Raw genomic sequence first — 27,931 nt, forward strand, 5'->3', positions numbered from 1 at the left:
TCTGGCGCGATGGCAGAGGTAGGATGGGTGACCTCCCTGGAAGACCTCGGTCGCTACGGTTTACGTAAATTATAGATAAAACAATCGAAATAATTGTTTTAATGATTGACCGTCTCCGAGTAATCGGCGTCATACCCTCCGCACAAGACCGGCTCACGACAACAAAAATCGATAAATGTTCCCAGAAAATAAAAAAAAAATAAAAGAAGGAAATAACGAATGTAAAAAGCTATTATTAATGCTTGGGATACGATAAATGGAACCCGAATCGCATTTCGAACTTTCTAATCGGATTTCTCGAGGAAACGAAAGCTGTAACATAAGCGGTAAATCGAAGATTAGAGGGTCTTAGAGAAGGAATTCGGATAAAATCTCGTCAACTCATTGCGTAGTAATGAGTCTCGTCCGTTGTTGCCCGTTTAAATCAAATTAGCCTACAATTTTGTCCAAATCCGGCAGTGCCCGAGCTACTTTCATTTCACATGTTTATCTGGTCCCGATCGAGATTCAGATGATTTGAGCCGAACTCGCTGTCAACAAGTAATCAGAAATAGAAAAACCGAAAGGGTGCAACACGAGGACTTCCCAGGGGGTCCACATCCTAGTACTGCTCTCGCCCAGCACCGCTTAACTTCGAGTTCTGATGGGATCCGGTGCATTAGTGCTGGTATGATCGCACCCGACATTGAGTGGGATGTTTATTCTTATATCCCTCGGTACGGTGGAGCGGGCGGCGATGGACAACACTCCACTGCTCTCGCCCATCATAACCATGAAGTTAAGCGGTCTGGCGCGATGGCAGAGCCAGATTGACCTCCCTGGGAGACCTCGTGTCGCGACCGTGTATTTAAATTATGGATAAAACAGTCGAAAATTGTTTTTAATGATTAACCGTCTCTGTGTAATCTGCGTCATACCCTTCCGCACAGAACCGGCTCACGACAACAAAAATCGATAAATGTTCCCAGAAAATAGAAAAAAAAAGAAGGAAATAACGAATGTAAAGCTATTAATAGCTTAGATACGATAAAATCGAACCAGAATCGAATTTCGAACTTCCTAAGCGATTTCTCGAGGAAACGAAGCTTAACAAACGGTAAATCGCAAATTAGAGGGTCTTAGAGAAGGAATTCGTCTAAAATCTCGTCAGCTCATTGCGTAGTAATGATCTCGTCTCGCCCCGTTACAATCAAATTAGCCTACAATTTTTGTCCAAATCCGGCAGTACCCGAGCTACTTTCATTTCACATGTCTTTCTAGTCACGATCGAGATTCAGATGATTTGAGCCGAAAATCGTCTGTCAACAAGTAATCAAAATAGAAATACACGAAAAAGGGTGCAACATGAGGACTTCCCAGGGGTCACCCATCTAGTATTGCTCTCGCCCAAGCACGCTTACTTCGGAGTTCTGATGGGATCCGGTGCATTAGTGCTGGTATGATAGCACCGTCATTAAGTGGGATGTTTATTTTTATATCCCTCGAGTACGGGTGGAGCAAGCGGCGATAGACACACGCGGCACTGTTCTCGCCCAATCAAACCATGAAGTTAAGCGTTCTGGCGTGATGGCAGAGCTAGGATGGTGACCTCCCTGGGAAGACCTCGTGTCGCGACCGTTTACGTAAATTATGGATAAAAGTTGAAATAATTGTTTTTAATGAGTTAACCGTCTCCGGAGTAATCTGCGTCAAACCGCTCACGACAACAAAATCGATAATGTTCCCAGAAAATAGAAAAAAAAATAAGAAGAAGGAAATAACGAATGTAAAGCATTATTATGTTTGGGATACGATAAATGGAACCGGAATCGAATTTCAACTTCCTAAGCGGATTTATCGAGAAACAAAGCTTAACAGAAGCGGTAAATCGCAAATTAGTGTCTTAGAGATGGAATTCGGCTAAAATCTCGTCAGCTCATTGCGTAGTAATGAGTCTCGTCCGTTTGCCGTTTACAATCAAATTAGCCTACAATTTTGTCCAAATCCGGCATTGCCCGAGCTACTTTCATTTCACATGTCTTATCTGGTCCTGATCGAGATTCAGATGATTTGAGCCGAAAATCGTCTGTCAACAAGTAATCAAAAATAGAAAAACACGAAAAGGGGTGCAACATGAGGACTTCTATGAATGTAAAGCTATTATTATTCCTGGGATACGATAAAATGGATCCGGAATCGAATTTCGAACTTCCTAAACGGATTTTTTGAGGAAACGGAACATTAACAGAAGCGGTAAATCGCAAATTAGAGTGTCTTAGAGAAGAAATTTAGCTAAAATCTCGCGAGCACTTTGCGGAGTAATGAGTCTCGTCCGTTTGCCCGTTTACAATAAAATTAGCCTACAATTTTGTCCAAATCAGGCAGTACCCGAGCTACGCTGATTTCACATGTCTTATTTGGTCCCGATCGAGATTCAGATGATTTGAGCAGAAAATTGTCCGTCAACAAGTAATCAAAAATAGAATAACACGAAAAGGGGTGCAACACGAGGACTTCCCAGGTGGTCACCGATCCTAGTAATGCGCTTTCGCCCAAGCATGCTTAACTTCGGAGTTCTGATGGGATCCGGTGCATTAGTGCTGGTATGATCGCACTCGACATTGAGTGGAATGTTTATTCTTATATCCCTCGAGTACGTTTGGAGCGGGCGGCGATGGACAACACGCGGCACTGCTCTCGCCCAATCATAACCATGAAGTTAAGCGTTCTGGCGCGATGGCAGAGCTAGGATGGGTGACCACCCTGGGAAGACCTCGTGTCGCGACCGTTTACTTAAATTATGGATAAAATAGTCGAAATAATTATTTTAATGAGTTAACCGTCTCCGGTGTAATCTGAGTCATACCCTTACGCACAGAACCGGCTCATGACAACAAAAATCGAAAAATGTTCCCCGAAAATAGAAAAAAAATAAGAAGAAGGAAATAACGAATGTAAAGCTATTATTATGCCTGGGATACGATAAAATGGAACCGCAATCGAATTTCGAACTTCCTAAGAGGATTTCTCGAGGAAACGAAAGCTTAACAGAAGCGGTAAATCGCAAATTAGAGGGTCTTAGAGAAGGAATTCGGCTAAAATCTCGTCAGCTCATTGCGTAGTAATGAGTCTCGTCCGTTTGCCCGTTTACAATCAAATTAGCCTACAATTTTGTCCAAATCCGGCAGTGCCCGAGCTACTTTCATTTCACATGTCTTATCTGGTCCCGATCGAGATTCAGATGATTTGAGCCGAAAATCGTCTGTCAACAAGTAATCAAAAATAGAAAAACACGAAAAGGGGTGCAACACGAGGACTTCCCAGGGGGTCACCCATCCTAGTACTGCTCTCGCCCAAGCACGCTTAACTTCGGAGTTCTGATGGGATCCGGTGCATTAGTGCTGGTATGATCGCACCCAACATTGAGTGGGATGTTTATTCTTATATCCCTCGAGTACGTGTGGAGCGGGCGGCGATGGACAACACGCGGCACTGCTCTCGCCCAATCATAACCATGAAGTTAAGCGTTCTGGCGCGATGGCAGAGGTAGGATGGGTGACCTCTTGGGAAGACCTCGTGTCGCGATCGTTTACGTAAATTATGGATAAAACAGTCGAAATAATTGTTTTTAATGAGTTAACCGTCTCCGGAGTAATCTGCGTCATACCCTTCCGCACAGAACCGGCTCACGACAACAAAAATCGATAAATGTTCCCAGAAAATAGAAAAAAAATAAGAAGAAGGAAATAACGAATGTAAAGCAATTATTATGCCTGGGATACGATAAAATGGAACCGGAATCGAATTTCGAACTTCCTAAGAGGATTTCTTGAGGAAACGAAAGCTTAACAGAAGCGGTAAATCGCAAATTAGAAGGTCTTAGAGAAGGAATACAGCTAAAATCTCGCCAGCTCATTGCGTAGTAATGAGTCTCGTCCGTTTGCCCGTTTACAATCAAATTAGCCTACAATTTTGTCCAAATCCGACAGTGCCCGAGCTACTTTCATTTCACATGTCTTATCTGGTCTCGATCGAGATTCAGATGATTTGAGCCGAAAATCGTCTGTCAACAAGTAATCAAAAATAGAAAAACACGAAAAGGGGTGCAACACGAGGACTTCCCAGGGGGTCACCCATCCTAGTATTGCTCTCGCCCAAGCACGCTTAACTTCGAAGTTCTGATGGGATCCGGTGCATTAGTGCTGGTATGATCGCACCAGACATTAAGTGGGATGTTTATTCTTTTATCCCTCGAGTACGTTTGGAGCGGGCGGCGATGGACAACACGCGGCACAGCTCTCGCCCAATCATAACCATGAAGTTAAGCGTTCTGGCGCGATGGCAGAGCTAGGATGGGTGACCACCCTGGGAAGACCTCGTGTCGCGACCGTTTACGTAAATTATGGATAAAACAGTCGAAATAATTGTTTTTAATGAGTTAACCGTCTCCGGTGTAATCTGCGTCATACCCTTCCGCACAGAACCGGCTCACGACAACAAAAATCGATAAATGTTCCCAGAAAATAGAAAAAAAAATAAGAAGAAGGAAATAACGAATGTAAAGCTATTATTATTCTTGGGATACGATAAAATGGAACCAGAATCGAATTTCGAACTTCCTTAGCGGATTTCTCGAGGAAAAGAAAGCTTAACAGAAGCGGTAAATCGCAAATTAGAGGGTCTTAGAGAAGGAATTCGGCTAAAATCTCGTCAGCTCATTGCGTAGTAATGAGTCTCGTCCGTTTGCCTGTTTACAATCAAATTAGCCTACAATTTTGTCCAAATCCGGCAGTGCCCGAGCTACTTTCATTTAACATGTCTTATCTGGTCCCGATCGAGATTCAGATGATTTGAGCCGAAAATCGTCTGTCAACAAATAATAAAAAATAGAAAAACACGAAAGGGGTGCAACACGAAGACTTCCCAGGGGGTCACCCATCCTAGTACTGCGCTTTCGCCCAAGCACGCTTAACTTCGGAGTTCTGATGGGATCCGGTGCATTAGTGCTGGTATGATCGCACCCGACATTGAGTGGGATGTTTATTCTTATATCCCTCGAGTACGTGTGGAGCGGGCGGCGATGGACAACACGCGGCACTGCTCTCGCCCAATCATAACCATGAAGTTAAGCGTTCTAGCGCGATGGCATAGCTAGGATGGGTGACCTCCCTGGGAAGACCTCGTATCGCGACTGTTTACGTAAATTATGGATAAAACAGTCGAAATAATTGTTTTTAATCAGTTAACCGTCTCCGGAGTAATCTGCGTCATACCCTTCCGCACAGAACCGGCTCACAACAACAAAAATCGATAAATGTTCCCAGAAAATAGAAAAAAAATAAGAAGAAGGTAATAGCCAATGTAAAGCTATTATTATGCCTGGAATACTATAAAATGGAACCGGAATAGAATTTCGAACTTCCAAAGCGGATTTCTCGAGGAAACAGAAGCTTAACAGAAGCGGTAAATCGCAAATTAGAGGGTCTTAGAGAAAGAATTCGGCTAAAATCTCGTCAGCTCATTGCTTAGTAATGAGTCTCGTCCGTTTGCCCGTTTACAATCAAATTAGCCTAGAATTTTGTCCAAATCCGGCAGTGCCCGAGCTACTTTCATTTCACATGTCTTATCTGGTCCCGATCGAGATTCAGATTATTTGAGCCGAAACTCGTCTGTCAACAAGTAATCAGAAATAGAAAAACACGAAAAGTGGTGCAACACCAGGGGGTCACCCATCCTAGTACTGTTCTCGCCCAAGCAGGCTTAACTTCGGAGTTTTGATGGGATCCGGTGCATTAGTGCTGGTATGATCGCACCAGACACTAAGTGGGATGTTTATTCTTATATCCCTCGAGTACGTGTGGAGCGGGCGGCGATGGAAAACACGCGGCACTGCTCTCGCCCAATCATAACCATGAAGTTAAGCGTTCTGGCGCGATGGCAGAGGTAGGATGGGTGACCTCCCTGGGAAGACCTCGTGTCGCGACCGTTTACGTAAATTATGGATAAAACAGTCGAAATAATTGTTTTTAATGAGTTAACCGTCTCCGGTGTAATCTGCGTCATACCCTTCCGCACAGAACCGGCTCACGACAACAAAAATCGATAAATGTTCCCAGAAAATAGAAAAAAAAAATAAGAAGAAGGAAATAACGAATGTAAAGCTATTATTATTCTTGGTATACGATAAAATGGAACCAGAATCGAATTTCGAACTTCCTAAGCGGATTTCTCGAGGAAACGAAAGTTTAACAGAAGTGGTAAATCGCAAATTAGAGGGTCTTAGAGAAGGAATTCGGCTAAAATCTCGTCAGCTCATTGCGTAGTAATGACTCTCGTCCGTTTGCTCGTTTACAATCAAATTAGCCTACAATTTTGTCCAAATCCGACAGTGCCCGAGCTACTTTCATTTCACATGTCTTATCTGGTCTCGATCGAGATTCAGATGATTTGAGCCGAAAATCATCTGTCAACAAGTAATCAAAAATAGAAAAACACGAAAAGGGGTGCAACACGAGGACTTTCCAGGGGGTCACCCATCCTAGTATTGCTCTCGCCCAAGCATGCTTAACTTCGAAGTTCTGATGGGATCTGGTGCATTAGTGCTGGTATGATCGCACCGGACATTAAGTGGGATGTTTATTCTTATATCCCTCGAGTACGTTTGGAGCGGGCGGCGATGGACAACACGCGGCACTGCTCTCGCCCAATCATAACCATGAAGTTAAGCGTTTTGGCGCGATGGCAGAGGTAGGATGGGTGACCACCCTGGGAAGACCTCGTGTCGCGACCGTTTACGTAAATTATGGATAAAACAGTCGAAATAATTATTTTAATGAGTTAACCGTCTCCGGTGTAATCTGCGTCAGCCCTTCCGCACAGAACAGGCTCACGACAACAAAAATCGATAAATGTTCCCAGAAATTAGAAAAAAAAATAAGAAGAAGGAAATAACGAATGTAAAGCTGTTATTATGCCTAGGATACGATAAAATGGAACCGGAATCGAATTTCGAACTTCCTAAGCGGATTTCTCGAGGAAACGAAAGCTTAACAGAAGCGGTAAATCGCAAATTAGGGGGTCTTAGAGAAGAAATTCGGATAAAATCTCGTCAGCTCATTGCGTAGTAATGAGCCTCGTCCGTTTGCCCGTTTACAATCAAATTAGCCCACAATTTTGTCCAAATCCGGTAGTGCCCGAGCTACTTTCATTTCACATGTTTTATCTGGTCCCGATCGAGATTCAGATGATTTGAGCCGAAAATCGTCTGTCAACAAGTAATCAAAAATAGAAAAACACGAAAAGGGGTGCAACACGAGGACTTTTATGAATGTAAAGCTATTATTATTCCTGGGATACGATAAAATGAATCCGGAATCGAATTTCGAACTTCCTAAACGGATTTTTTGAGGAAACGGAACATTAACAGAAGCGGTAAATCGCAAATTAGAGGGTCTTAGAGAAGAAATTTAGCTAAAATCTCGCGAGCACTTTGCGGAGTAATGAGTCTCGTCCGTTTGCCCGTTTACAATAAAATTAGCCTACAATTTTGTCCAAATCAGGCAGTACTCGAGCTACGCTGATTTCACATGTCTTATTTGGTCCCGATCGAGATTCAGATGATTTGAGCAGAAAATCGTCCGTCAACAAGTAATCAAAAATAGAAAAACACGAAAAGGGGTGCAAGACGAGGACTTCCCAGGTTGTCACCGATCCTAGTACTGTGCTTTCGCCCAAGCACGCTTAACTTCGGAGTTCTGATGGGATCCGGTGCATTATTGCTGGTATGATCGCATCCGACATTGAGTGGGATGTTTATTCTTATATCCCTCGAGAACGTGTGGAGCGGGCGGCGATGGACAACACGCGGCACTTCTCCCGCCCAATCATAACCATGAAGTTAAGCGTTCTGGCGCGATGGCAGAGCTAGGATGGGTGACCTCCCTGGGAAGACCTCGTGTCGCGACCGTTTACGTAAATATGGATAAAACAGTCGAAATAATTGTTTTTAATGAGTTATTCGTCTCCGGAGTAATCTGCGTCATACCCTTCCGCACAGAACCGGCTCACGACAACAAAAATCGATAAATGTTCCCATAAAATAGAAAAAAAATAAGAAGAAGGAAATAACGAATGTAAAGCTATTATTATGCCTCGGATACGATAAAATGGAACCGGAATCGAATTTCGAACTTCCTAAGCGGATTTCTCGAGAAAACGAAAGCTTAACAGAAGCGGTAAATCGCAAATTAGAGGGTCTTAAAGAAGGAATTCAGCTAAAATCTCGTCAGCTCATTGCGTCGTAATGAGTCTCGTCCGTTTGCCCGTTTACAATCAAATTAGCCTACAATTTTGTCCAAATCCGGCAGTGCCCGAGCTACTTTCATTTCACATGTCTTATCTGGTCCCGATCGAGATTCAGATGACTTGAGCCGAAACTCGTCTGTCAACAGGTAATCAGAAATAGAAAAACACGAAAAGGGGTGGAACCCGAGGACTTCCCAGGGGGTCACCCATCCTAGTCCTGCTCTCGCCCAAGCACGCTTCACTTCGGAGTTCTGATGGGATCCGGTGCATTAGTGCTGGTATGATCGCACCTGACATTGAGTGGGATGTTTATTCTTATATCACTCGAGTACGTGTGAAGCGGGCGGCGATGGACAACACGCGGCACTGCTCTCGCCTAATCATAACCATGAAGTTAAGCGTTCTGGCGCGATGGCAGAGCTTGGATGGGTGACCTCCCTGGGAAGACCTCGTGTCGCGACCGTTTACGTAAATTATGGATAAAACAGTCGAAATAATTGTTTTTAATGAGTTCACCGTCTCCGGAGTAATCTGCGTCATACCCTTCCGCACAGAACTGGCTCACGACAACAAAAATCGATAAATGTTCCCAGAAAATAGAAAAAAAAATAAGAAGAAGGAAATAACGAATGTAAAGCTATTATTATGCCTCGGATACGATAAAATGGAACCGGAATCGAATTTCGAACTTCCTAAGCGGATTTCTCGAGAAAACGAAAGCTTAACAGAAGCGGTAAATCGCAAATTAGAGGGTCTTAGAGAAGGAATTCGGCTAAAATCTCGTCAGCTCATTGCGTAGTAATGAGTCTCGTCCGTTTGCCCGTTTACAATCAAATTAGCCTAGAATTTTGTCCAAATCCGGCAGTGCCCGAGCTACTTTCATTTCACATGTCTTATCTGGTCCCGATTGAGATTCAGATGATTTGAGCCGAAACTCGTCTGTCTACAAGTAATCAAAAATAGAAAAACACGAAAAGGGGTGCAACACGAGGACTTCCCAGGGGTTCACCCATCCTAGTACTGCTCTCGCCCAAGCACGCTTAACTTCGGAGTTCTGATGGGATCCGGTGCATTAGTGCTGGTATGATCGCACCCGACATTGAGTGGGATGTTTATTCTTATATCCCTCGAGTACGTGTGGAGCGGGCGGCGATGGACAACACGCGGCACTGCTCTCGCCCAATCATAACCATGAAGTTAAGCGTTTTGGCGCGATGGCAGAATTAGGATGGGTGACCTCCCTGGGAAGACCTCGTGTCGCGACCGTTTACGTAAATTATAGATAAAACAGTCAAAATAATTGTTTTTAATGAGTTGACCGTCTCCGGAGTAATCTGCGTCATACCCTTCCGCACAGAACCGGCTCACGACAACAAAAATCGATAAATGTTGGCAGAAAATAAAAAAAAAAATAAGAAGAAGGAAATAACGAATGTAAAGCTATTATTATTCTTAGGATACGAGAAAATTGAACCAGAATCGAATTTCGAACTTCCAAAGAGGATTTTTCGAGGAAACGAAAGCTTAACAGAAGCGGTAAATCGCAAATTAGAGGGTCTTAGAGAAGGAATTCGGCTAAAATCTCGTCAGCTCATTGCGTAGTAATGAGTCTCGTTCATATTCCCGTTTACAATCAAATTAGGCTACAATTTGTCCAAATCCGGCAGTTCTCGAGCTACGTTGATTTCACATGTCTTATCTGGTCCCGATCGAGATTCAGATGATTTGAGCCGAAAATCGTCTGTCAACAAGTAATCAAAAATAGAAAAACACGAAAAGTGGTGCAACACGAGGACTTCTATGAATGTAAAGCTATTATTATTCCTGGGATACGATAAAATGGATCCGGAATCGAATTTCGAACTTCCTAAACGGATTTTTTGAGGAAACGAAACATTAACAGAAGCGGTAAATCGCAAATTAAAGGGTCTTAGAGAAAAAATTTAGCTAAAATCTCGCGAGCACTTTGTGGGGTAATGAGTCTCGTCCGTTTGCCCATTTACAATAAAATTAGCCTACAATTTTGTCCAAATCAGGCAGTACCCGAGCTACGCTGATTTCACATGTCTTATTTGGTCCCGATCGAGATTCAGATGATTTGAGCAGAAAATCGTCCGTCAACAAGTAATCAAAAATAGAAAAACACGAAAAGGGGTGCAACACGAGGACTTCCCAAGTTGTCACCGATCCTAGTACTGCGCTTTCGCCCAAGCACGCTTAACTTTGGAGTTCTGATGGGATCCGGTGCATAAGTGCTGGTATGATCGCACTCGACATTGAGTGGGATGTTTATTCTTATATCCCTCGAGTACGTGTTGAGCGGGCGGCGATGGACAACACGCGGCACTTCTCTCGCCCAATCATAACCATGAAGTTAAGCGTTCTGGCGCGATGGCAGAGCTAGGATGGGTGACCTCCCTGGGAAGACCTCGTGTCGCGATCGTTTACGTAAATTATGGATAAAACAGTCGAAATAATTGTTTTTAATGAGTTATTCGTCTCCGGAGTAATCTGCGTCATACCCTTCCGCACAGAACCGGCTCACGACAACAAAAATCGATAAATGTTCCCAGAAAATAGAAAAAAAATAAGAAGAAGGAAATAACGAATGTAAAGCTATTATTATGCCTCGGATACGATAAAATGGAACCGGAATCGAATTTCGAACTTCCTAAGCGGATTTCTCGAGAAAACGAAAGCTTAACAGAAGCGGTAAATCGCAAATTAGAGGGTCTTAAAGAAGGAATTCGGCTAAAATCTCGTCAGCTCATTGCGTAGTAATGAGTCTCGTCCGTGCTCGTTTACAATCAAATTAGCCTACAATTTTTTCCAAATCCGGCACTGCCCGAGCTACTTTCATTTCACATGTCTTATCTGGTCCCGATCGAGATTCAGATGATTTGAGCCGAAACTCGTCTGTCAACAAGTAATCAGAAATAGAAAAACACGAAAAGGGGTGCAACACGAGGACTTCCCAGGGGGTCACCCATCCTAGTACTGCGCTTTCGCCCAAGCACGCTTAACTTCGGAGTTCTGATGGGATCCGGTGCATTAGTGCTGGTATGATCGCACCTGACATTGAGTGGGATGTTTATTCTTATATCCCCCGAGTACGTATGGAGCGGGCGGCGATGGAAAACACGCGGCACTGGTCTCGCCCAATCATAACCATGAAGTTAAGCGTTCTGGCGCGATGGCAGAGCTAGGATGGGTGACCTCTCTGGGAAGACCTCGTGTCGCGACCGTTTATGTAAATTATGGATAAAACAGTCGAAATAATTGTTTTTAATGAGTTCACCGTCTCCGGAGTAATCTGCATCATACCGTTCCGCACAGAACCGGCTCACGACAACAAAAATCGATAAATGTTCCCAGAAAATAGAAAAAAAATAAGAAGAAGAAAATAACGAATGTAAAGCTATTATTATGCCTCGGATACGATAAAATGGAACCGGAATCGAATTTCGAACTTCCTAAGCGGATTTCTCGAGAAAACGAAAGCTTAACAGAAGCGGTAAATCGCAAATTAGAGGGTCTTAGAGAAGGAATTCGGCTAAAATCTCGTCAGCTCTTTGCGTAGTAATGAGTCTCGTCCGTTTGCCCGTTTACAATCAAATTAGCCTAGAATTTTGTCCAAATCCGGTAGTGCCCGAGCTACTTTCATTTCACATGTCTTATCTGGTCCCGATTGAGATTCATATGATTTGAGCCGAAACTCGTATGTCAACAAGTAATCAGAAATAGAAAAACACGAAAAGGGGTGTAACACGAGGACTTCCCAGGGGGTCAACCATTCTAGTACTGCTCTCGCCCAAGCACGCTTAACTTCGGAGTTCTGATGGGATCCGGTGCATTAGTGCTGGTATGATAGCACCCGACATTGATTGGATGTTTATTCTTATATCCCTCGAGTACGTGTGGAGCGGGCGGCGATGGACAACACGCGGCACTGCTCTCGCCCAATCATAACCATGAAGTTAAGCGTTCTGGCGCGATGGCAGAACTAGGATGGGTGACCTCCCTGGGAAGACCTCGTGTCGCGACCGTTTACGTAAATTATAGATAAAACAGTCAAAATAATTGTTTTTAATGAGTTGACCGTCTCCGGAGTAATCTGCGTCATACCCTTCCGCACAGAACCGGCTCACGACAACAGAAATCGATAAATGTTGGCAGAAAATAAAAAAAAATAAGAAGAAGGAAATAACGAATGTAAAGCTATTATTATTCTTAGGATACGATAAAATGGAACCAGAATCGAATTTCGAACTTCCTAAGAGGATTTTTCGAGGAAACGAAAGCTTAACAGAAGCGGTAAATCGCAAATTAGAGGGTCTTAAAGAAGGAATTCGGCTAAAATCTCGTCAGCTCATTGCGTAGTAATGAGTCTCGTCCGTTTGCCCGTTTACAATCAAATTAGCCTACAATTTTGTCCAAATCCGGCAGTGCCCGAGCTACTTTCATTTCACTTGTCTTGTCTGGTCCCGATCGAGATTCAGATGATTTGAGCCGAAAATCGTCTGTCAACAAGTAATCAAAAATAGAAAAACACGAAAAAGGGTGGAACACGAGGACTTCCCAGGGGGTCACCCATCCTAGTATTCCTCTCGCCCAAGCACGCTTAACTTGGGAGTTCTGATGGGATCCGGTGCATTAGTGCTGGTATGATCGCACCGGACATTAAGTGGGATGTTTATTCTTATATCCCTCGAGTACGTTTGGAGCGGGCGGCGATGGACAACACGCGGCACTGCTCTCGCCCAATCATAACCATGAAGTTAAGCGTTCTGGCGCGATGGCAGAGCTAGGATGGGTGACCACCCTGGGAAGACCTCGTGTCGCGACCGTTTACTTAAATTATGGATAAAATAGTCGAAATAATGATTTTAATGAGTTAACCGTCTCCGGTGTAATCTGTGTCATACCCTTCCGCACAGAACCGGCTCACGACAACAAAAATCGAAAAATGTTCCCCGAAAATATAAAAAAAATAAGAAGAAGGAAATAACGAATGTAAAGCTATTATTATGCCTGGGATACGATAAAATGGAACCCCAATCGAATTTCTAACTTCCTAAGAGGATTTCTCGAGGAAACGAAAGCTTAACAGAAGCGGTAAATCGCAAATTAGAGGGTCTTAGAGAAGGAATTCGGCTAAAATCTCGTCAGCTCATTCCGTAGTAATGAGTCTCGTCCGTTTGCCCGTTTACAATCAAATTAGCCTAGAATTTTGTCCAAATCCGGCAGTGCCCGAGCTACTTATATTTCACATGTCTTATCTGGTCCCGATCGAGATTCAGTTGATTTGAGCCGAAAATCGTCTGTCAACAAGTAATCAAAAATAGAAAAACACGAAAAAGTGTGCAACACGAGGACTTCCGAGGGGGTCACCCATCCTACTACTACTCTCGCCCAAGCACGCTTAACTTCGGAGTTCTGATGGGATCCGGTACATTAGTGCTGGTATGATCGCACCCGACATTGAGTGGGATGTTTATCCTTATATCCCTCAAGTACGTGTGGAGCGGGCGGCGATGGACAACACGCGGCACTGCTCTCGCCCAATCATAACCATGAAGTTAAGCGTTCTGGCGCGATGGCAGAGGTAGGATGGGTGACCTCCTTGGGAAGACCTCGTGTCGCCACCGTTTACGTAAATTATGGATAAAACAGTCGAAATATTTGTTTTTAATGAGTTAACCGTCTCCGGAGTAATCTGCGTCATACCCTTCCGCACAGAACCGGCTCACGACAACAAAAATCGAAAAATGTTCCCCGAAAATAGAAAAAAAATAAGAAGAAGGAAATAACGAATGTAAAGCAATTGTTATGCCTGGGATACGATAAAATGGAACCGGAATCGAATTTCGAACTTCCTAAGCGGATTTCTCGAGGAAACGAAAGCTTAACAGAAGGTCTTAGAGAAGGAATTCCGCTAAAATCTCGCCAGCTCATTGCGTAGTAATGAGTCTCGTCCGTTTGCCCGTTTACAATCAAATTAGCCTACAATTTTGTCCAAATCCGGCAGTGCCCGAGCTACTTTCATTTCACATGTCTTATCTTGTCCCGATCGAGATTCAGATGATTTGAGCCGCAACTCGTCTGTCAACAAGTAATTAGAAATAGAAAAACACGAAAAAGGATGCAACACGAGGACTTCTCAGGGTGTCACCCATCCTAGTACTGCTCTCGCCCAAGCACGCTTAACTTCGGAGTTCTGATGGGATCCGGTGCATTAGTGCTGGTATGATCGCACCCGACATTGAGTGGGATGTTTATTCTTATATCCCTCGAGTACGTGTGGAGCGGGCGGCGATGGACAACACGCGGCACTGCTCTCGCCCAATCATAACCATGAAGTTAAGCGTTCTGGCGCGATGGCAGAGGTAGGATGGGTGACCTCCCTGGGAAGACCTCGTGTCGCGACCGTTTACGTAAATTATGGATAAAACAGTCGAAATAATTGTTTTTAATGAGTTAACCGTCTCCGGGTAATCTGCGTCATACCCTTTCCGCACAGAACCGGCTCACGACAACAAAAATCGATAAATGTTCCCAGAAAATAGAAAAAAAAATAAGAAGAAGGAAATAACGAATGTAAAGCTATTATTATTCTTGGGATACGATAAAATGGAACCAGAATCGAATTTCGAACTTCCTAAGCGGATTTCTCGAGGAAACGAAAGCTTAACAGAAGTGGTAAATCGCAAATTAGAGGGTCTTAGAGAATGAATTCGGCTAAAATCTCGTCAGCTCATTGCGTAGTAATGACTCTCGTCCGTTTGCTCGTTTACAATCAAATTAGCCTACAATTTTGTCCAAATCCGACAGTGCCCGAGCTACTTTCATTTCACATGTCTTATCTGGTCTCGATCGAGATTCAGATGATTTGAGCCGAAAATCGTCTGTCAACAAGTAATCAAAAATAGAAAAACACGAAAAGGGGTGCAACACGAGGACTTCCAGGGGGTCACCCATCCTAGTATTGCTCTCGCCCAAGCATGCTTAACTTCGAAGTTCTGATGGGATCCGGTGCATTAGTGCTGGTATGATCGCACCGACATTAAGTGGGATGTTTATTCTTATATCCCTCGAGTACGTTTGGAGCGGGCGGCGATGGACAACACGCGGCACTGCTCTCGCCCAATCATAACCATGAAGTTAAGCGTTTTGGCGCGATGGCAGAGGTAGGATGGGTGACCACCCTGGGAAGACCTCGTGTCGCGACCGTTTACGTAAATTATGGATAAAACAGTCGAAATAATTATTTTAATGAGTTAACCGTCTCCGGTGTAATCTGCGTCAGCCCTTCCGCACAGAACCGGCTCACGACAACAAAAATCGATAAATGTTCCCAGAAATTAGAAAAAAAAATAAGAAGAAGGAAATAACGAATGTAAAGCTGTTATTATGCCTAGGATACGATAAAATGGAACCGGAATCGAATTTCGAACTTCCTAAGCGGATTTCTCGAGGAAACGAAAGCTTAACAGAAGCGGTAAATCGCAAATTAGAGGGTCTTAGAGAAGAAATTCGGATAAAATCTCGTCAGCTCATTGCGTAGTAATGAGTCTCGTCCGTTTGCCCGTTTACAATCAAATTAGCCCACAATTTTGTCCAAATCCAGTAGTGCCCGAGCTACTTTCATTTCACATAATTTATCTGGTCCCGATCGAGATTCAGATGATTTGAGCCGAAAATCGTCTGTCAACAAGTAATTAAAAATAGAAAAACACGAAAAGGGGTGCAACACGAGGACTTTTATGAATGTAAAGCTATTATTATTCCTGGGATACGATAAAATGAATCCGGAATCGAATTTCGAACTTCCTAAACGGATTTTTTGAGGAAACGGAACATTAACAGAAGCGGTAAATCGCAAATTAGAGGGTCTTAGAGAAGAAATTTAGCTAAAATCTCGCGAGCACTTTGCGGAGTAATGAGTCTCGTCCGTTTGCCCGTTTACAATAAAATTAGCCTACAATTTTGTCCAAATCAGGCAGTACCGGAGCTACGCTGATTTCACATGTCTTATTTGGTCCCGATCGAGATTCAGATGATTTGAGCAGAAAATCGTCCGTCAACAAGTAATCAAAATAGAAAAACACGAAAAGGGGTGCAAGACGAGGACTTCCCAGGTTGTCACCGATCCTAGTACTGTGCTTTCGCCCAAGCACGCTTAACTTCGGAGTTCTGATGGGATCCGGTGCATTAGTGCTGGTATGATCGCACCCGACATTGAGTGGGATGTTTATTCTTATATCCCTCGAGTACGTGTGGAGCGGGCGGCGATGGACAACACGCGGCACTGCTCTCCGCCCAATCATAACCATGAAGTTAAGCGTTCTGGCGCGATGGCAGAGCTAGGATGGGTGACCTCCCTGGGAAGACCTCGTGTCGCGACCGTTTACGTAAATTATGGATAAAACAGTCGAAATAATTGTTTTTAATGAGTTATTCGTCTCCGGAGTAATCTGCGTCATACCCTTCCGCACAGAACCGGCTCACGACAACAAAAATCGATAAATGTTCCCAGAAAATAGAAAAAAAATAAGAAGAAGGAAATAACGAATGTAAAGCTATTATTATGCCTCGGATACGATAAAATGGAACCGGAATCGAATTTCGAACTTCCTAAGCGGATTTCTCGAGAAAACGAAAGCTTAACAGAAGCGGTAAATCGCAAATTAGAGGGTCTTAAAGAAGGAATTCGGCTAAAATCTCGTCAGCTCATTGCGTAGTAATGAGTCTCGTCCGTTTGCCCGTTTACAATCAAATTAGCCTAGAATTTTGTCCAAATCCGGCAGTGCCCGAGCTACTTTCATTTCACATGTCTTATCTGGTCCCGATCGAGATTCAGATGATTTGAGCCGAAACTCGTCTGTCAACAAGTAATCAGAAATAGAAAAACACGAAAAGGGGTGCAACACGAGGACTTCCCAAGGGGTCACCCATCCTAGTACTGCTCTCGCCCAAGCACGCTTAACTTCGGAGTTCTGATGGGATCCGGTGCATTAGTGCTGGTATGATCGCACCCGACATTGAGTGGGATGTTTATTCTTATATCCCTCGAGTACGTGTGGAGCGGGCGGCGATGGACAACACGCGGCACTGCTCTCGCCCAATCATAACCATGAAGTTAAGCGTTCTGGCGCGATGGCAGATTAGGATGGGTGACCTCCCTGGGAAGATCTCGTGTCGCGACCGTTTACGTAAATTATAGATAAAACGGTCAAATAATTGTTTTTAATGAGTTGACCGTCTCCGGAGTAATCTAAGTCATACCCTTCCGCACAGAACCGGCTCACGACAACAAAAATCGATAAATGTTGCAGAAAATAGAAAAAAAAATAAGAAGAAGGAAATAACGAATGTAAAGCTATTATTATTCTAGGATACGAGAAAATTGAACCAGAATCGAATTTCGAACTTCCAAAGAGGATTTTTCGAGGAAACGAAAGCTTAACAGAAGCGGTAAATCGCAAATTAGAGGGTCTTAGAGAAGGAATTCGGCTAAAATCTCGTCAGCTCATTGCGTAGTAATGAGTCTCGTTCATATTCCCGTTTACAATCAAATTAGGCTACAATTTGTCCAAATCCGGCAGTTCTCGAGCTACGTTGATTTCACATGTCTTATCTGGTCCCGATCGAGATTCAGATGATTTGAGCCGAAAATCGTCTGTCAACAAGTAATCAAAAATAGAAAAACACGAAAAGTGGTGCAACACGAGGACTTCTATGAATGTAAAGCTATTATTATTCCTGGGATACGATAAAATGGATCCGGAATCGAATTTCGAACTTCCTAAACGGATTTTTTGAGGAAACGAACATTAACAGAAGCGGTAAATCGCAAATTAAAGGGTCTTAGAGAAGAAATTTAGCTAAAATCTCGCGAGCACTTTGTGGAGTAATGAGTCTCGTCCGTTTGCCCATTTACAATAAAATTAGCCTACAATTTTGTCCAAATCAGGCAGTACCCGAGCTACGCTGATTTCACATGTCTTATTTGGTCCCGATCGAGATTCAGATGATTTGAGCAGAAAATCGTCCGTCAACAAGTAATCAAAAATAGAAAAACACGAAAAGGGGTGCAACACGAGGACTTCCCAAGTTGTCACCGATCCTAGTACTGCGCTTTCGCCCAAGCACGCTTAACTTTGGAGTTCTGATGGGATCCGGTGCATTAGTGCTGGTATGATCACACTCGACATTGAGTGGGATGTTTATTCTTATATCCCTCGAGTACGTGTGGAGCGGGCGGCGATGGACAACACGCGGCACTGCTCTCGCCCAATCATAACCATGAAGTTAAGCGTTCTGGCGCGATGGCAGATCTAGGATGGGTGACCTCCCTGGGAAGACCTCGTGTCGCGATCCGTTTACGTAAATTATGGATAAAACAGTCGAAATAATTGTTTTTAATGAGTTATTCGTCTCCGGAGTAATCTGCGTCATACCCTTCCGCACAGAACCAGCTCACGACAACAAAAATCGATAAATGTTCCCAGAAAATAGAAAAAAAATAAGAAGAAGGAAATAACGAATGTAAAGCTATTATTATGCCTCGGATACGATAAAATGGAACCGGAATCGAATTTTGAACTTCCTAACCGGATTTCTCGAGAAAACGAAAGCTTAACAGAAGCGGTAAATCGCAAATTAGAGGGTCTTAAAGAAGGAATTCGGCTAAAATCTCGTCAGCTCATTGCGTCGTAATGAGTCTCGTCCGTTTGCCCGTTTACAATCAAATTAGCCTACAATTTTGTCCAAATCCGGCAGTGCCCGAGCTACTTTCATTTCACATGTCTTATCTGGTCCCGATCGAGATTCAGATGATTTGAGCCGAAACTCGTCTGTCAACAGGTAATCAGAAATAGAAAAACACGAAAAGGGGTGCAACCCGAGGACTTCCCAGGGGGTCACCCATCCTAGTACTGCTCTCGCCCAAGCACGCTTCACTTCGGAGTTCTGATGGGATCCGGTGCATTAGTGCTGGTATGATCGCACCTGACATTGAGTGGGATGTTTATTCTTATATCCCTCGAGTACGTGTGAGCGGGCGGCGATGGACAACACGCGGCACTGCTCTCGCCCAATCATAACCATGAAGTTAAGCGTTCTGGCGCGATGGCAGAGCTAGGATGGGTGACCTCCCTGGGAAGACCCCGTGTCGCGACCGTTTACGTAAATTATGGATAAAACAGTCGAAAATAATTGTTTTTAATGAGTTCACCGTCTCCGGAGTAATCTGCGTCATACCCTTCCGCACAGAACTGGCTCACGACAACAAAAATCGATAAATGTTCCCAGAAAATAGAAAAAAAATAAGAAGAAGGAAATAACGAATGTAAAGCTATTATTATGCCTCGGATACGATAAAATGGAACCGGAATCGAATTTCGAACTTCCTAAGCGGATTTCTCGAGAAAACGAAAGCTTAACAGAAGCGGTAAATCGCAAATTAGAGGGTCTTAGAGAAGGAATTCGGCTAAAATTTCGTCAGCTCATTGCGTAGTAATAAGTCTCGTCCGTTTGCCCGTTTACAATCAAATTAGCCTAGAATTTTGTCCAAATCCGGCAGTGCCCGAGCTACTTTCATTTCACATGTCTTATCTGGTCCCGATTGAGATTCAGATGATTTGAGCCGAAACTCGTCTGTCTACAAGTAATCAGAAATAGAAAAACACGAAAAGGGGTGCAACACGAGGACTTCCCAGGGGTTCACCCATCCTAGTACTGCTCTCGCCCAAGCACGCTTAACTTCGGAGTTCTAATGGGATCCGGTGCATTAGTGTTGGTATGATCGCACCCGACATTGAGTGGGATGTTTATTCTTATATCCCTCGAGTACGTGTGGAGCGGGCGGCGATGGACAACACGCGGCACTGCTCTCGCCCAATCATAACCATGAAGTTAAGCGTTTTGGCGCGATGGCAGAACTAGGATGGGTGACCTCCCTGGGAAGACCTCGTGTCGCGACCGTTTACGTAAATTATAGATAAAACAGTCAAAATAATTGTTTTTAATGAGTTGACCGTCTCCGGAGTAATCTGCGTCATACCCTTCCGCACAGAACCGGCTCACGACAACAAAAATCGATAAATGTTGGCAGAAAATAAAAAAAAATAAGAAGAAGGAAATAACGAATGTAAGGCTATTATTATTCTTAGGATACGAGAAAATTGAACCAGAATCGAATTTCGAACTTCCAAAGAGGATTTTTCGAGGAAACGAAAGCTTAACAGAAGCGGTAAATCGCAAATTAGAGGGTCTTAGAGAAGGAATTCGGCTAAAATCTCGTCAGCTCATTGCGTAGTAATGAGTCTCGTTCATATTCCCGTTTACAATCAAATTAGGCTACAATTTGTCCAAATCCGGCAGTTCCCGAGCTACGTTGATTTCACATGTCTTATCTGGTCCCGATCGAGATTCAGATGATTTGAGCCGAAAATCGTCTGTCAACAAGTAATCAAAAATAGAAAAACACGAAAAGTGGTGCAACACGAGGAATTCTATGAATGTAAAGCTATTATTATTCCTGGGATACGATAAAATGGATCCGGAATCGAATTTCGAACTTCCTAAACGGATTTTTTGAGGAAACGAACATTAACAGAAGCGGTAAATCGCAAATTAAAGGGTCTTAGAGAAGAAATTTAGCTAAAATCTCGCGAGCACTTTGTGGAGTAATGAGTCTCGTCCGTTTGCCCATTTACAATAAAATTAGCCTACAATTTTGTCCAAATCAGGCAGTACCCGAGCTACGCTGATTTCACATGTCTTATTTGGTCCCGATCGAGATTCAGATGATTTGAGCAGAAAATCGTCCGTCAACAAGTAATCAAAAATAGAAAAACACGAAAAGGGGTGCAACACGAGGACTTCCCAAGTTGTCACCGATCCTAGTACTGCGCTTTCGCCCAAGCACGCTTAACTTGGAGTTCTGATGGGATCCGGTGCATTAGTGCTGGTATGATCACACTCGACATTGAGTGGGATGTTTATTCTTATATCCCTCGAGTACGTGTGGAGCGGGCGGCGATGGACAACACGCGGCACTGCTCTCGCCCAATCATAACCATGAAGTTAAGCGTTCTGGCGCGATGGCAGATCTAGGATGGGTGACCTCCCTGGGAAGACCTCGTGTCGCGATCGTTTACGTAAATTATGGATAAAACAGTCGAAATAATTGTTTTTAATGAGTTATTCGTCTCCGGAGTAATCTGCGTCATACCCTTCCGCACAGAACCAGCTCACGACAACAAAAATCGATAAATGTTCCCAGAAAATAGAAAAAAAATAAGAAGAAGGAAATAACGAATGTAAAGCTATTATTATGCCTCGGATACGATAAAATGGAACCGGAATCGAATTTTGAACTTCCTAACCGGATTTCTCGAGAAAACGAAAGCTTAACAGAAGCGGTAAATCGCAAATTAGAGGGTCTTAAAGAAGGAATTCGGCTAAAATCTCGTCAGCTCATTGCGTCGTAATGAGTCTCGTCCGTTTGCCCGTTTACAATCAAATTAGCCTACAATTTTGTCCAAATCCGGCAGTGCCCGAGCTACTTTCATTTCACATGTCTTATCTGGTCCCGATCGAGATTCAGATGATTTGAGCCGAAACTCGTCTGTCAACAGGTAATCAGAAATAGAAAAACACGAAAAGGGGTGCAACCCGAGGACTTCCCAGGGGGTCACCCATCCTAGTCCTGCTCTCGCCCAAGCACGCTTCACTTCGGAGTTCTGATGGGATCCGGTGCATTAGTGCTGGTATGATCGCACCTGACATTGAGTGGGATGTTTATTCTTATATCACTCGAGTACGTGTGAAGCGGGCGGCGATGGACAACACGCGGCACTGCTCTCGCCCAATCATAACCATGAAGTTAAGCGTTCTGGCGCGATGGCAGAGCTAGGATGGGTGACCTCCCTGGGAAGACCCGTGTCGCGACCGTTTACGTAAATTATGGATAAAACAGTCGAAATAATTATTTTTAATGAGTTCACCGTCTCCGGAGTAATCTGCGTCATACCCTTCCGCACAGAACTGGCTCACGACAACAAAAATCGATAAATGTTCCCAGAAAATAGAAAAAAAATAAGAAGAAGGAAATAACGAATGTAAAGCTATTATTATGCCTCGGATACGATAAAATGGAACCGGAATCGAATTTCGAACTTCCTAAGCGGATTTCTCGAGAAAACGAAAGCTTAACAGAAGCGGTAAATCGCAAATTAGAGGGTCTTAGAGAAGGAATTCGGCTAAAATTTCGTCAGCTCATTGCGTAGTAATAAGTCTCGTCCGTTTGCCCGTTTACAATCAAATTAGCCTAGAATTTTGTCCAAATCCGGCAGTGCCCGAAGCTACTTTCATTTCACATGTCTTATCTGGTCCCGATTGAGATTCAGATGATTTGAGCCGAAACTCGTCTGTCTACAAGTAATCAGAAATAGAAAAACACGAAAAGGGGTGCAACACGAGGACTTCCCAGGGGTTCACCCATCCTAGTACTGCTCTCGCCCAAGCACGCTTAACTTCGGAGTTCTAATGGGATCCGGTGCATTAGTGTTGGTATGATCGCACCCGACATTGAGTGGGATGTTTATTCTTATATCCCTCGAGTACGTGTGGAGCGGGCGGCGATGGACAACACGCGGCACTGCTCTCGCCCAATCATAACCATGAAGTTAAGCGTTTTGGCGCGATGGCAGAACTAGGATGGGTGACCTCCCTGGGAAGACCTCGTGTCGCGACCGTTTACGTAAATTATAGATAAAACAGTCAAAATAATTGTTTTTAATGAGTTGACCGTCTCCGGAGTAATCTGCGTCATACCCTTCCGCACAGAACCGGCTCACGACAACAAAAATCGATAAATGTTGGCAGAAAATAAAAAAAAAAATAAGAAGAAGGAAATAACGAAATGTTAAGGCTATTATTATTCTTAGGATACGAGAAAATTGAACCAGAATCGAATTTCGAACTTCCAAAGAGGATTTTCGAGGAAACGAAAGCTTAACAGAAGCGGTTAAATCGCAATTAGAGGGTCTTAGAGAAGGAATTCGGCTAAAATCTCGTCAGCTCATTGCGTAGTAATGAGTCTCGTTCATATTCCCGTTTACAATCAAATTAGGCTACAATTTGTCCAAATCCGGCAGTTCCCGAGCTACGTTGATTTCACATGTCTTATCTGGTCCCGATCGAGATTCAGATGATTTGAGCCGAAAATCGTCTGTCAACAAGTAATCAAAAATAGAAAAACACGAAAAGTGGTGCAACACGAGGAATTCTATGAATGTAAAGCTATTATTATTCCTGGGATACGATAAAATGGATTCGGAATCGAATTTCGAACTTCCTAAACGGATTTTTTTTGAGGAAACGAAACATTAACAGAAGCGGTAAATCGCATATTAAAGGGTCTTAGAGAAGAAATTTAGCTAAAATCTCGCGAGCACTTTGTGGAGTAATGAGTCTCGTCCGTTTGCCCATTTACAATAAAATTAGCCTACAATTTTGTCCAAATCAGGCAGTACCCGAGCTACGCTGATTTCACATGTCTTATTTGGTCCCGATCGAGATTCAGATGATTTGAGCAGAAAATCGTCCGTCAACAAGTAATCAAAAATAGAAAAACACGAAAAGGGGTGCAACACGAGGACCTTCCCAAGTTGTCACCGATCCTAGTACTGCGCTTTCGCCCAAGCACGCTTAACTTTGGAGTTCTGATGGGATCCGGTGCATTAGTGCTGGTATGATCGCACTCGACATTGAGTGGGATGTTTATTCTTATATCCCTCGAGTACGTGTGGAGCGGGCGGCGATGGACAACACGCGGCACTTCTCTCGCCCAATCATAACCATGAAGTTAAGCGTTCTGGCGCGATGGCAGAGCTAGGATGGGTGACCTCCCTGGGAAGACCTCGTGTCGCGATCGTTACGTAAATTATGGATAAAACAGTCGAAATAATTGTTTTTAATGAGTTATTCGTCTCCGGAGTAATCTGCGTCATACCCTTCCGCACAGAACCAGCTCACGACAACAAAAATCGATAAATGTTCCCAGAAAATAGAAAAAAAATAAGAAGAAGAAAATAACGAATGTAAAGCTATTATTATGCCTCGGATACGAATAAAATGGAACGGAATCGAATTTTGAACTTCCTAAGCGGATTTCTCGAGAAAACGGAAAGCTTAACAGAAGCGGTAAATCGCAAATTAGAGGGTCTTAAAGAAGGAATTCGGCCTAAATCTCGTCAGCTCATTGCGTAGTAATGAGTCTCGTCCGTAGCTCGTTTACAATCAAATTAGCCTACAATTTTTTCCAAATCCGGCACTGCCCGAGCTACTTCATTTCACATGTCTTATCTGGTCCCGATCGAGATTCAGATGATTTGAGCCGAAACTCGTCTGTCAACAAGTAATCAGAAATAGAAAAACACGAAAAGGGGTGCAACACGAGGACTTCCCAGGGGGTCACCCATCCTAGTACTGCGCTTTCGCCCAAGCACGCTTAACTTCGGAGTTCTGATGGGATCCGGTGCATTAGTGCTGGTATGATCGCACCTGACATTGAGTGGGATGTTTATTCTTATATCCCCGAGTACGTGTGGAGCGGCGGCGATGGAAAACACGCGGCACTGGTCTCGCCCAATCATAACCATGAAGTTAAGCGTTCTGGCGCGAGGCAGAGCTAGGATGGGTGACCTCTCTGGGAAGACCTCGTGTCGCGACCGTTTATGTAAAGTATGGATAAAACAGTCGAAATAATTGTTTTTAATGAGTTCACCGTCTCCGGAGTAATCTGCATCATACCCTTCCGCACAAGAACCGGCTCACGACAACAAAAATCGATAAATGTTCCCAGAAAATAGAAAAAAATAAGAGAAGAAGAAAAATAACGAATGTAAAGTATTATTAGCCTCGATACGATAAAATGGAAACGGAAATCGAATTTCGAACTTCCTAAGCGGCTTTCTCGAGAAAACGAAAGCTTAACAGAAGCGGTAAAATCGCAAATTAGAGGGTCTTAGAGAAGGAATTCGGCTAAAATCTCGTCAGCTCTGTTGCGTAGTAATGAGTCTCGTCCGTTTGCCCGTTTACAATCAAATTAGCCTAGAATTTTGCCAAATCCGGTATGCCCGAGCTACTTTCATTCACATGTCTTATCTGGTCCCGATTGAGATTCATAGATTTGAGCCGAAACTCGTATGTCAACAAGTATCAGAAATAGAAAAACACGAAAAGGGTTGTAACACGAGGACTTCCCAGGGGGTCAACCATCTAGTACTGCTCTCGCCCAAGCACGCTTAACTTCGGAGTTCTGATGGGATCCGGTGCATTAGTGCTGGTATGATCGCACCCGACATTGAGTGGGATGTTTATTCTTATATCCCTCGAGTACGTGTGGAGCGGGCGGCGATGGACAACACGCGGCACTGCTCTCGCCCAATCATAACCATGAAGTTAAGCGTTCTGGCGCGATGGTAGAGCTAGGATGGGTGACCTCCCTGGGAAGACCTCGTGTCGCGACCGTTTACGTAAATTATGGATAAAACAGTCGAAATAATTGTTTTTAATGAGTTAACCGTCTCCGGAGTAATCTGCGTCATACCCTTCCGCACAGAACCGGCTCACGACAACAAAAATCGATAAATGTTCCCAGAAAATAGAAAAAAAATAAGAAGAAGGAAATAACGAATGTAAAGCTATTATTATGCCTGGATACGATAAAATGGAACCGAATCGAATTTCGAACTTCCTAAGGGATTTCTCGAGGAAACGAAAGCTTAACAGAAGCGGTAAATCGCAAATTAGAGGGTCTTAGAGAAGGAATTCGGCTAAAATCTCGTCAGCTCATTGCGTAGTAATGAGTCTCGTCCGTTTGCCCGTTTACAATCAAATTAGCCTACAATTTTGTCCAAATCCGGCAGTGCCCGAGCTACTTTCATTTCACATGTCTTATCTGGTCCCGATCGAGATTCAGATGATTTGAGCCGAAAATCGTCTGTCAACAAGTAATCAAAATAGAAAAACACGAAAAGGGTGCAACACGAGGACTTCCCAGGGGTCACCCATCCTAGTACTGCTCTCGCCCAAGCACGCTTAACTTCGGAGTTCTGATGGGATCCGGTGCATTAGTGCTGGTATGATCGCACCCGACATTGAGTGGGATGTTTATTCTTATATCCCTCGAGTACGTGTGGAGCGGGCGGCGATGGACAACAGCGGCACTGCTCTCGCCCAATCATAACCATGAAGTTAAGCGTTCTGGCGCGATGGCAGAGCTAGGATGGGTGACCTCCCTGGGAAGACCTCGTGTCGCGACCGTTTACGTAAATTATGGATAAACAGTCGAAATAATTTTTTTAGTTAACCGTCTCCGGTAATCTGCGTCATACCCTTCCGCACAGAACCGGCTCACGACAACAAAATCGATAAATGTTCCCAGAAAATAGAAAAAAAAATAAGAAGAAGGAAATAACGAATGTAAAGCTATTATTATGCTGGGATACGATAAAATGGAACCGAATCGAATTTCGAACTTCCTAAGCGGATTTCTCGAGGAAACGAAAGCTTAACAGAAGCGGTAAATCGCAAATTAGAGGGTCTTAGAGAAGGAATTCGGCTAAAATCTCGTCAGCTCATTGCGTAGTAATGAGTCTCGTCCGTTTGCCCGTTTACAATCAAATTAGCCTACAATTTTGTCCAAATCCGGCAGTGCCCGAGCTACTTTCATTTCACATGTCTTATCTGGTCCCGATCGAGATTCAGATGATTTGAGCCGAAAATCGTCTGTCAACAAGTAATCAAAAATAGAAAAACACGAAAAAGGGTGCAACACGAGGACTTCCCAGGGGTCACCCATCCTAGTACTGCTCTCGCCCAAGCACGCTTAACTTCGGTTCTGATGGGATCCGTGCATTAGTGCTGGTATGATCGCACCCGACATTGAGTGGGATGTTTATTCTTATATCCCTCGAGTACGTGTGGAGCGGGCGGCGATGGACAACACGCGGCACTGCTCTCGCCCAATCATAACCATGAAGTTAAGCGTTCTGGCGCGATGGCAGAGCTAGGATGGGTGACCTCCCTGGGAAGACTCGTGTCGCGACCGTTTACGTAAATTATGGATAAAACAGTCGAAATAATTGTTTTTAATGAGTTAACCGTCTCCGGAGTAATCTGCGTCATACCCTTCCGCACAGAACCGGCTCACGACAACAAAAATCGATAAATGTTCCCAGAAAATAGAAAAAAAATAAGAAGAAGGAAATAACGAATGTAAAGCTATTATTAGCTGGATACGATAAAATGGAACCGGAATCGAATTTCGAACTTCCTAAGCGGATTTCTCGAGGAAACGAAAGCTTAACAGAAGCGGTAAATCGCAAATTAGAGGGTCTTAGAGAAGGAATTCGGCTAAAATCTCGTCAGCTCATTGCGTAGTAATGAGTCTCGTCCGTTTGCCCGTTTACAATCAAATTAGCCTACAATTTGTCCAAATCCGGCAGTGCCCGAGCTACTTTCATTTCACATGTCTTATCTGGTCCATCGGATTCAGATGATTTGAGCCGAAAATCGTCTGCAACAAGTAATCAAAAATAGAAAACACGAAAAGGGTGCAAAACGAGGACTTCCC

At 43.8% G+C, this 27,931-nt stretch overlaps 26 non-coding genes and 5 pseudogenes across 26 annotated transcripts; all 31 read right to left on the reverse strand.

Annotated features, from left to right (window-relative positions):
* Positions 1–564: 564 nt before the first annotated feature.
* LOC142512326 (5S ribosomal RNA) lies at positions 565–681 on the reverse strand (annotated as a pseudogene).
* A 653-nt stretch (positions 682–1,334) lies between these two features.
* Positions 1,335–1,450, reverse strand: LOC142512178 (5S ribosomal RNA; annotated as a pseudogene).
* A 1,025-nt stretch (positions 1,451–2,475) lies between these two features.
* LOC142510718 (5S ribosomal RNA) lies at positions 2,476–2,596 on the reverse strand (annotated as a pseudogene).
* A 682-nt stretch (positions 2,597–3,278) lies between these two features.
* Positions 3,279–3,397, reverse strand: LOC142512554 (5S ribosomal RNA). Its single transcript, XR_012808853.1, has one exon. It is a non-coding gene; the product is annotated as a 5S ribosomal RNA (ribosomal RNA).
* Positions 3,398–4,079: 682 nt separating this feature from the next.
* On the reverse strand, positions 4,080–4,198 carry LOC142514133 (5S ribosomal RNA). The gene has a single exon (XR_012810042.1). It is a non-coding gene; the product is annotated as a 5S ribosomal RNA (ribosomal RNA).
* A 683-nt stretch (positions 4,199–4,881) lies between these two features.
* LOC142513693 (5S ribosomal RNA) lies at positions 4,882–5,002 on the reverse strand. Its single transcript, XR_012809625.1, has one exon. It is a non-coding gene; the product is annotated as a 5S ribosomal RNA (ribosomal RNA).
* Positions 5,003–5,685: 683 nt separating this feature from the next.
* LOC142512844 (5S ribosomal RNA) lies at positions 5,686–5,794 on the reverse strand (annotated as a pseudogene).
* A 685-nt stretch (positions 5,795–6,479) lies between these two features.
* LOC142508502 (5S ribosomal RNA) lies at positions 6,480–6,598 on the reverse strand. Its single transcript, XR_012806712.1, has one exon. It is a non-coding gene; the product is annotated as a 5S ribosomal RNA (ribosomal RNA).
* A 1,055-nt stretch (positions 6,599–7,653) lies between these two features.
* Positions 7,654–7,774, reverse strand: LOC142510276 (5S ribosomal RNA). The gene has a single exon (XR_012808399.1). It is a non-coding gene; the product is annotated as a 5S ribosomal RNA (ribosomal RNA).
* A 682-nt stretch (positions 7,775–8,456) lies between these two features.
* On the reverse strand, positions 8,457–8,575 carry LOC142507979 (5S ribosomal RNA). Its single transcript, XR_012806213.1, has one exon. It is a non-coding gene; the product is annotated as a 5S ribosomal RNA (ribosomal RNA).
* A 684-nt stretch (positions 8,576–9,259) lies between these two features.
* On the reverse strand, positions 9,260–9,378 carry LOC142512716 (5S ribosomal RNA). The gene has a single exon (XR_012808869.1). It is a non-coding gene; the product is annotated as a 5S ribosomal RNA (ribosomal RNA).
* A 1,056-nt stretch (positions 9,379–10,434) lies between these two features.
* Positions 10,435–10,555, reverse strand: LOC142509487 (5S ribosomal RNA). Its single transcript, XR_012807658.1, has one exon. It is a non-coding gene; the product is annotated as a 5S ribosomal RNA (ribosomal RNA).
* Positions 10,556–11,236: 681 nt separating this feature from the next.
* LOC142515610 (5S ribosomal RNA) lies at positions 11,237–11,357 on the reverse strand. The gene has a single exon (XR_012811445.1). It is a non-coding gene; the product is annotated as a 5S ribosomal RNA (ribosomal RNA).
* A 683-nt stretch (positions 11,358–12,040) lies between these two features.
* LOC142514977 (5S ribosomal RNA) lies at positions 12,041–12,159 on the reverse strand. Its single transcript, XR_012810846.1, has one exon. It is a non-coding gene; the product is annotated as a 5S ribosomal RNA (ribosomal RNA).
* Positions 12,160–12,840: 681 nt separating this feature from the next.
* LOC142507724 (5S ribosomal RNA) lies at positions 12,841–12,959 on the reverse strand. The gene has a single exon (XR_012805972.1). It is a non-coding gene; the product is annotated as a 5S ribosomal RNA (ribosomal RNA).
* A 682-nt stretch (positions 12,960–13,641) lies between these two features.
* LOC142514118 (5S ribosomal RNA) lies at positions 13,642–13,760 on the reverse strand. Its single transcript, XR_012810027.1, has one exon. It is a non-coding gene; the product is annotated as a 5S ribosomal RNA (ribosomal RNA).
* Positions 13,761–14,422: 662 nt separating this feature from the next.
* On the reverse strand, positions 14,423–14,541 carry LOC142513947 (5S ribosomal RNA). Its single transcript, XR_012809867.1, has one exon. It is a non-coding gene; the product is annotated as a 5S ribosomal RNA (ribosomal RNA).
* A 684-nt stretch (positions 14,542–15,225) lies between these two features.
* LOC142508143 (5S ribosomal RNA) lies at positions 15,226–15,343 on the reverse strand. Its single transcript, XR_012806371.1, has one exon. It is a non-coding gene; the product is annotated as a 5S ribosomal RNA (ribosomal RNA).
* Positions 15,344–16,396: 1,053 nt separating this feature from the next.
* Positions 16,397–16,517, reverse strand: LOC142507296 (5S ribosomal RNA). Its single transcript, XR_012805556.1, has one exon. It is a non-coding gene; the product is annotated as a 5S ribosomal RNA (ribosomal RNA).
* A 684-nt stretch (positions 16,518–17,201) lies between these two features.
* Positions 17,202–17,320, reverse strand: LOC142506961 (5S ribosomal RNA). Its single transcript, XR_012805231.1, has one exon. It is a non-coding gene; the product is annotated as a 5S ribosomal RNA (ribosomal RNA).
* Positions 17,321–18,371: 1,051 nt separating this feature from the next.
* Positions 18,372–18,492, reverse strand: LOC142509693 (5S ribosomal RNA). The gene has a single exon (XR_012807854.1). It is a non-coding gene; the product is annotated as a 5S ribosomal RNA (ribosomal RNA).
* Positions 18,493–19,176: 684 nt separating this feature from the next.
* On the reverse strand, positions 19,177–19,295 carry LOC142513496 (5S ribosomal RNA). Its single transcript, XR_012809439.1, has one exon. It is a non-coding gene; the product is annotated as a 5S ribosomal RNA (ribosomal RNA).
* Positions 19,296–19,978: 683 nt separating this feature from the next.
* LOC142514907 (5S ribosomal RNA) lies at positions 19,979–20,097 on the reverse strand. Its single transcript, XR_012810780.1, has one exon. It is a non-coding gene; the product is annotated as a 5S ribosomal RNA (ribosomal RNA).
* Positions 20,098–21,150: 1,053 nt separating this feature from the next.
* Positions 21,151–21,270, reverse strand: LOC142511729 (5S ribosomal RNA; annotated as a pseudogene).
* Positions 21,271–21,953: 683 nt separating this feature from the next.
* On the reverse strand, positions 21,954–22,072 carry LOC142516284 (5S ribosomal RNA). Its single transcript, XR_012812086.1, has one exon. It is a non-coding gene; the product is annotated as a 5S ribosomal RNA (ribosomal RNA).
* Positions 22,073–22,755: 683 nt separating this feature from the next.
* On the reverse strand, positions 22,756–22,874 carry LOC142514908 (5S ribosomal RNA). The gene has a single exon (XR_012810781.1). It is a non-coding gene; the product is annotated as a 5S ribosomal RNA (ribosomal RNA).
* Positions 22,875–23,933: 1,059 nt separating this feature from the next.
* Positions 23,934–24,055, reverse strand: LOC142510274 (5S ribosomal RNA). The gene has a single exon (XR_012808397.1). It is a non-coding gene; the product is annotated as a 5S ribosomal RNA (ribosomal RNA).
* A 681-nt stretch (positions 24,056–24,736) lies between these two features.
* Positions 24,737–24,857, reverse strand: LOC142515611 (5S ribosomal RNA). The gene has a single exon (XR_012811446.1). It is a non-coding gene; the product is annotated as a 5S ribosomal RNA (ribosomal RNA).
* A 678-nt stretch (positions 24,858–25,535) lies between these two features.
* LOC142516705 (5S ribosomal RNA) lies at positions 25,536–25,653 on the reverse strand. Its single transcript, XR_012812486.1, has one exon. It is a non-coding gene; the product is annotated as a 5S ribosomal RNA (ribosomal RNA).
* A 678-nt stretch (positions 25,654–26,331) lies between these two features.
* On the reverse strand, positions 26,332–26,449 carry LOC142511414 (5S ribosomal RNA). Its single transcript, XR_012808740.1, has one exon. It is a non-coding gene; the product is annotated as a 5S ribosomal RNA (ribosomal RNA).
* A 672-nt stretch (positions 26,450–27,121) lies between these two features.
* Positions 27,122–27,236, reverse strand: LOC142509775 (5S ribosomal RNA). Its single transcript, XR_012807930.1, has one exon. It is a non-coding gene; the product is annotated as a 5S ribosomal RNA (ribosomal RNA).
* Positions 27,237–27,931: the final 695 nt, after the last annotated feature.

The sequence above is a fragment of the Primulina tabacum genome, chromosome 10 (assembly GCF_025594145.1).
Source record: "Primulina tabacum isolate GXHZ01 chromosome 10, ASM2559414v2, whole genome shotgun sequence".
NCBI classification, from domain to species: domain Eukaryota; kingdom Viridiplantae; phylum Streptophyta; class Magnoliopsida; order Lamiales; family Gesneriaceae; genus Primulina; species Primulina tabacum.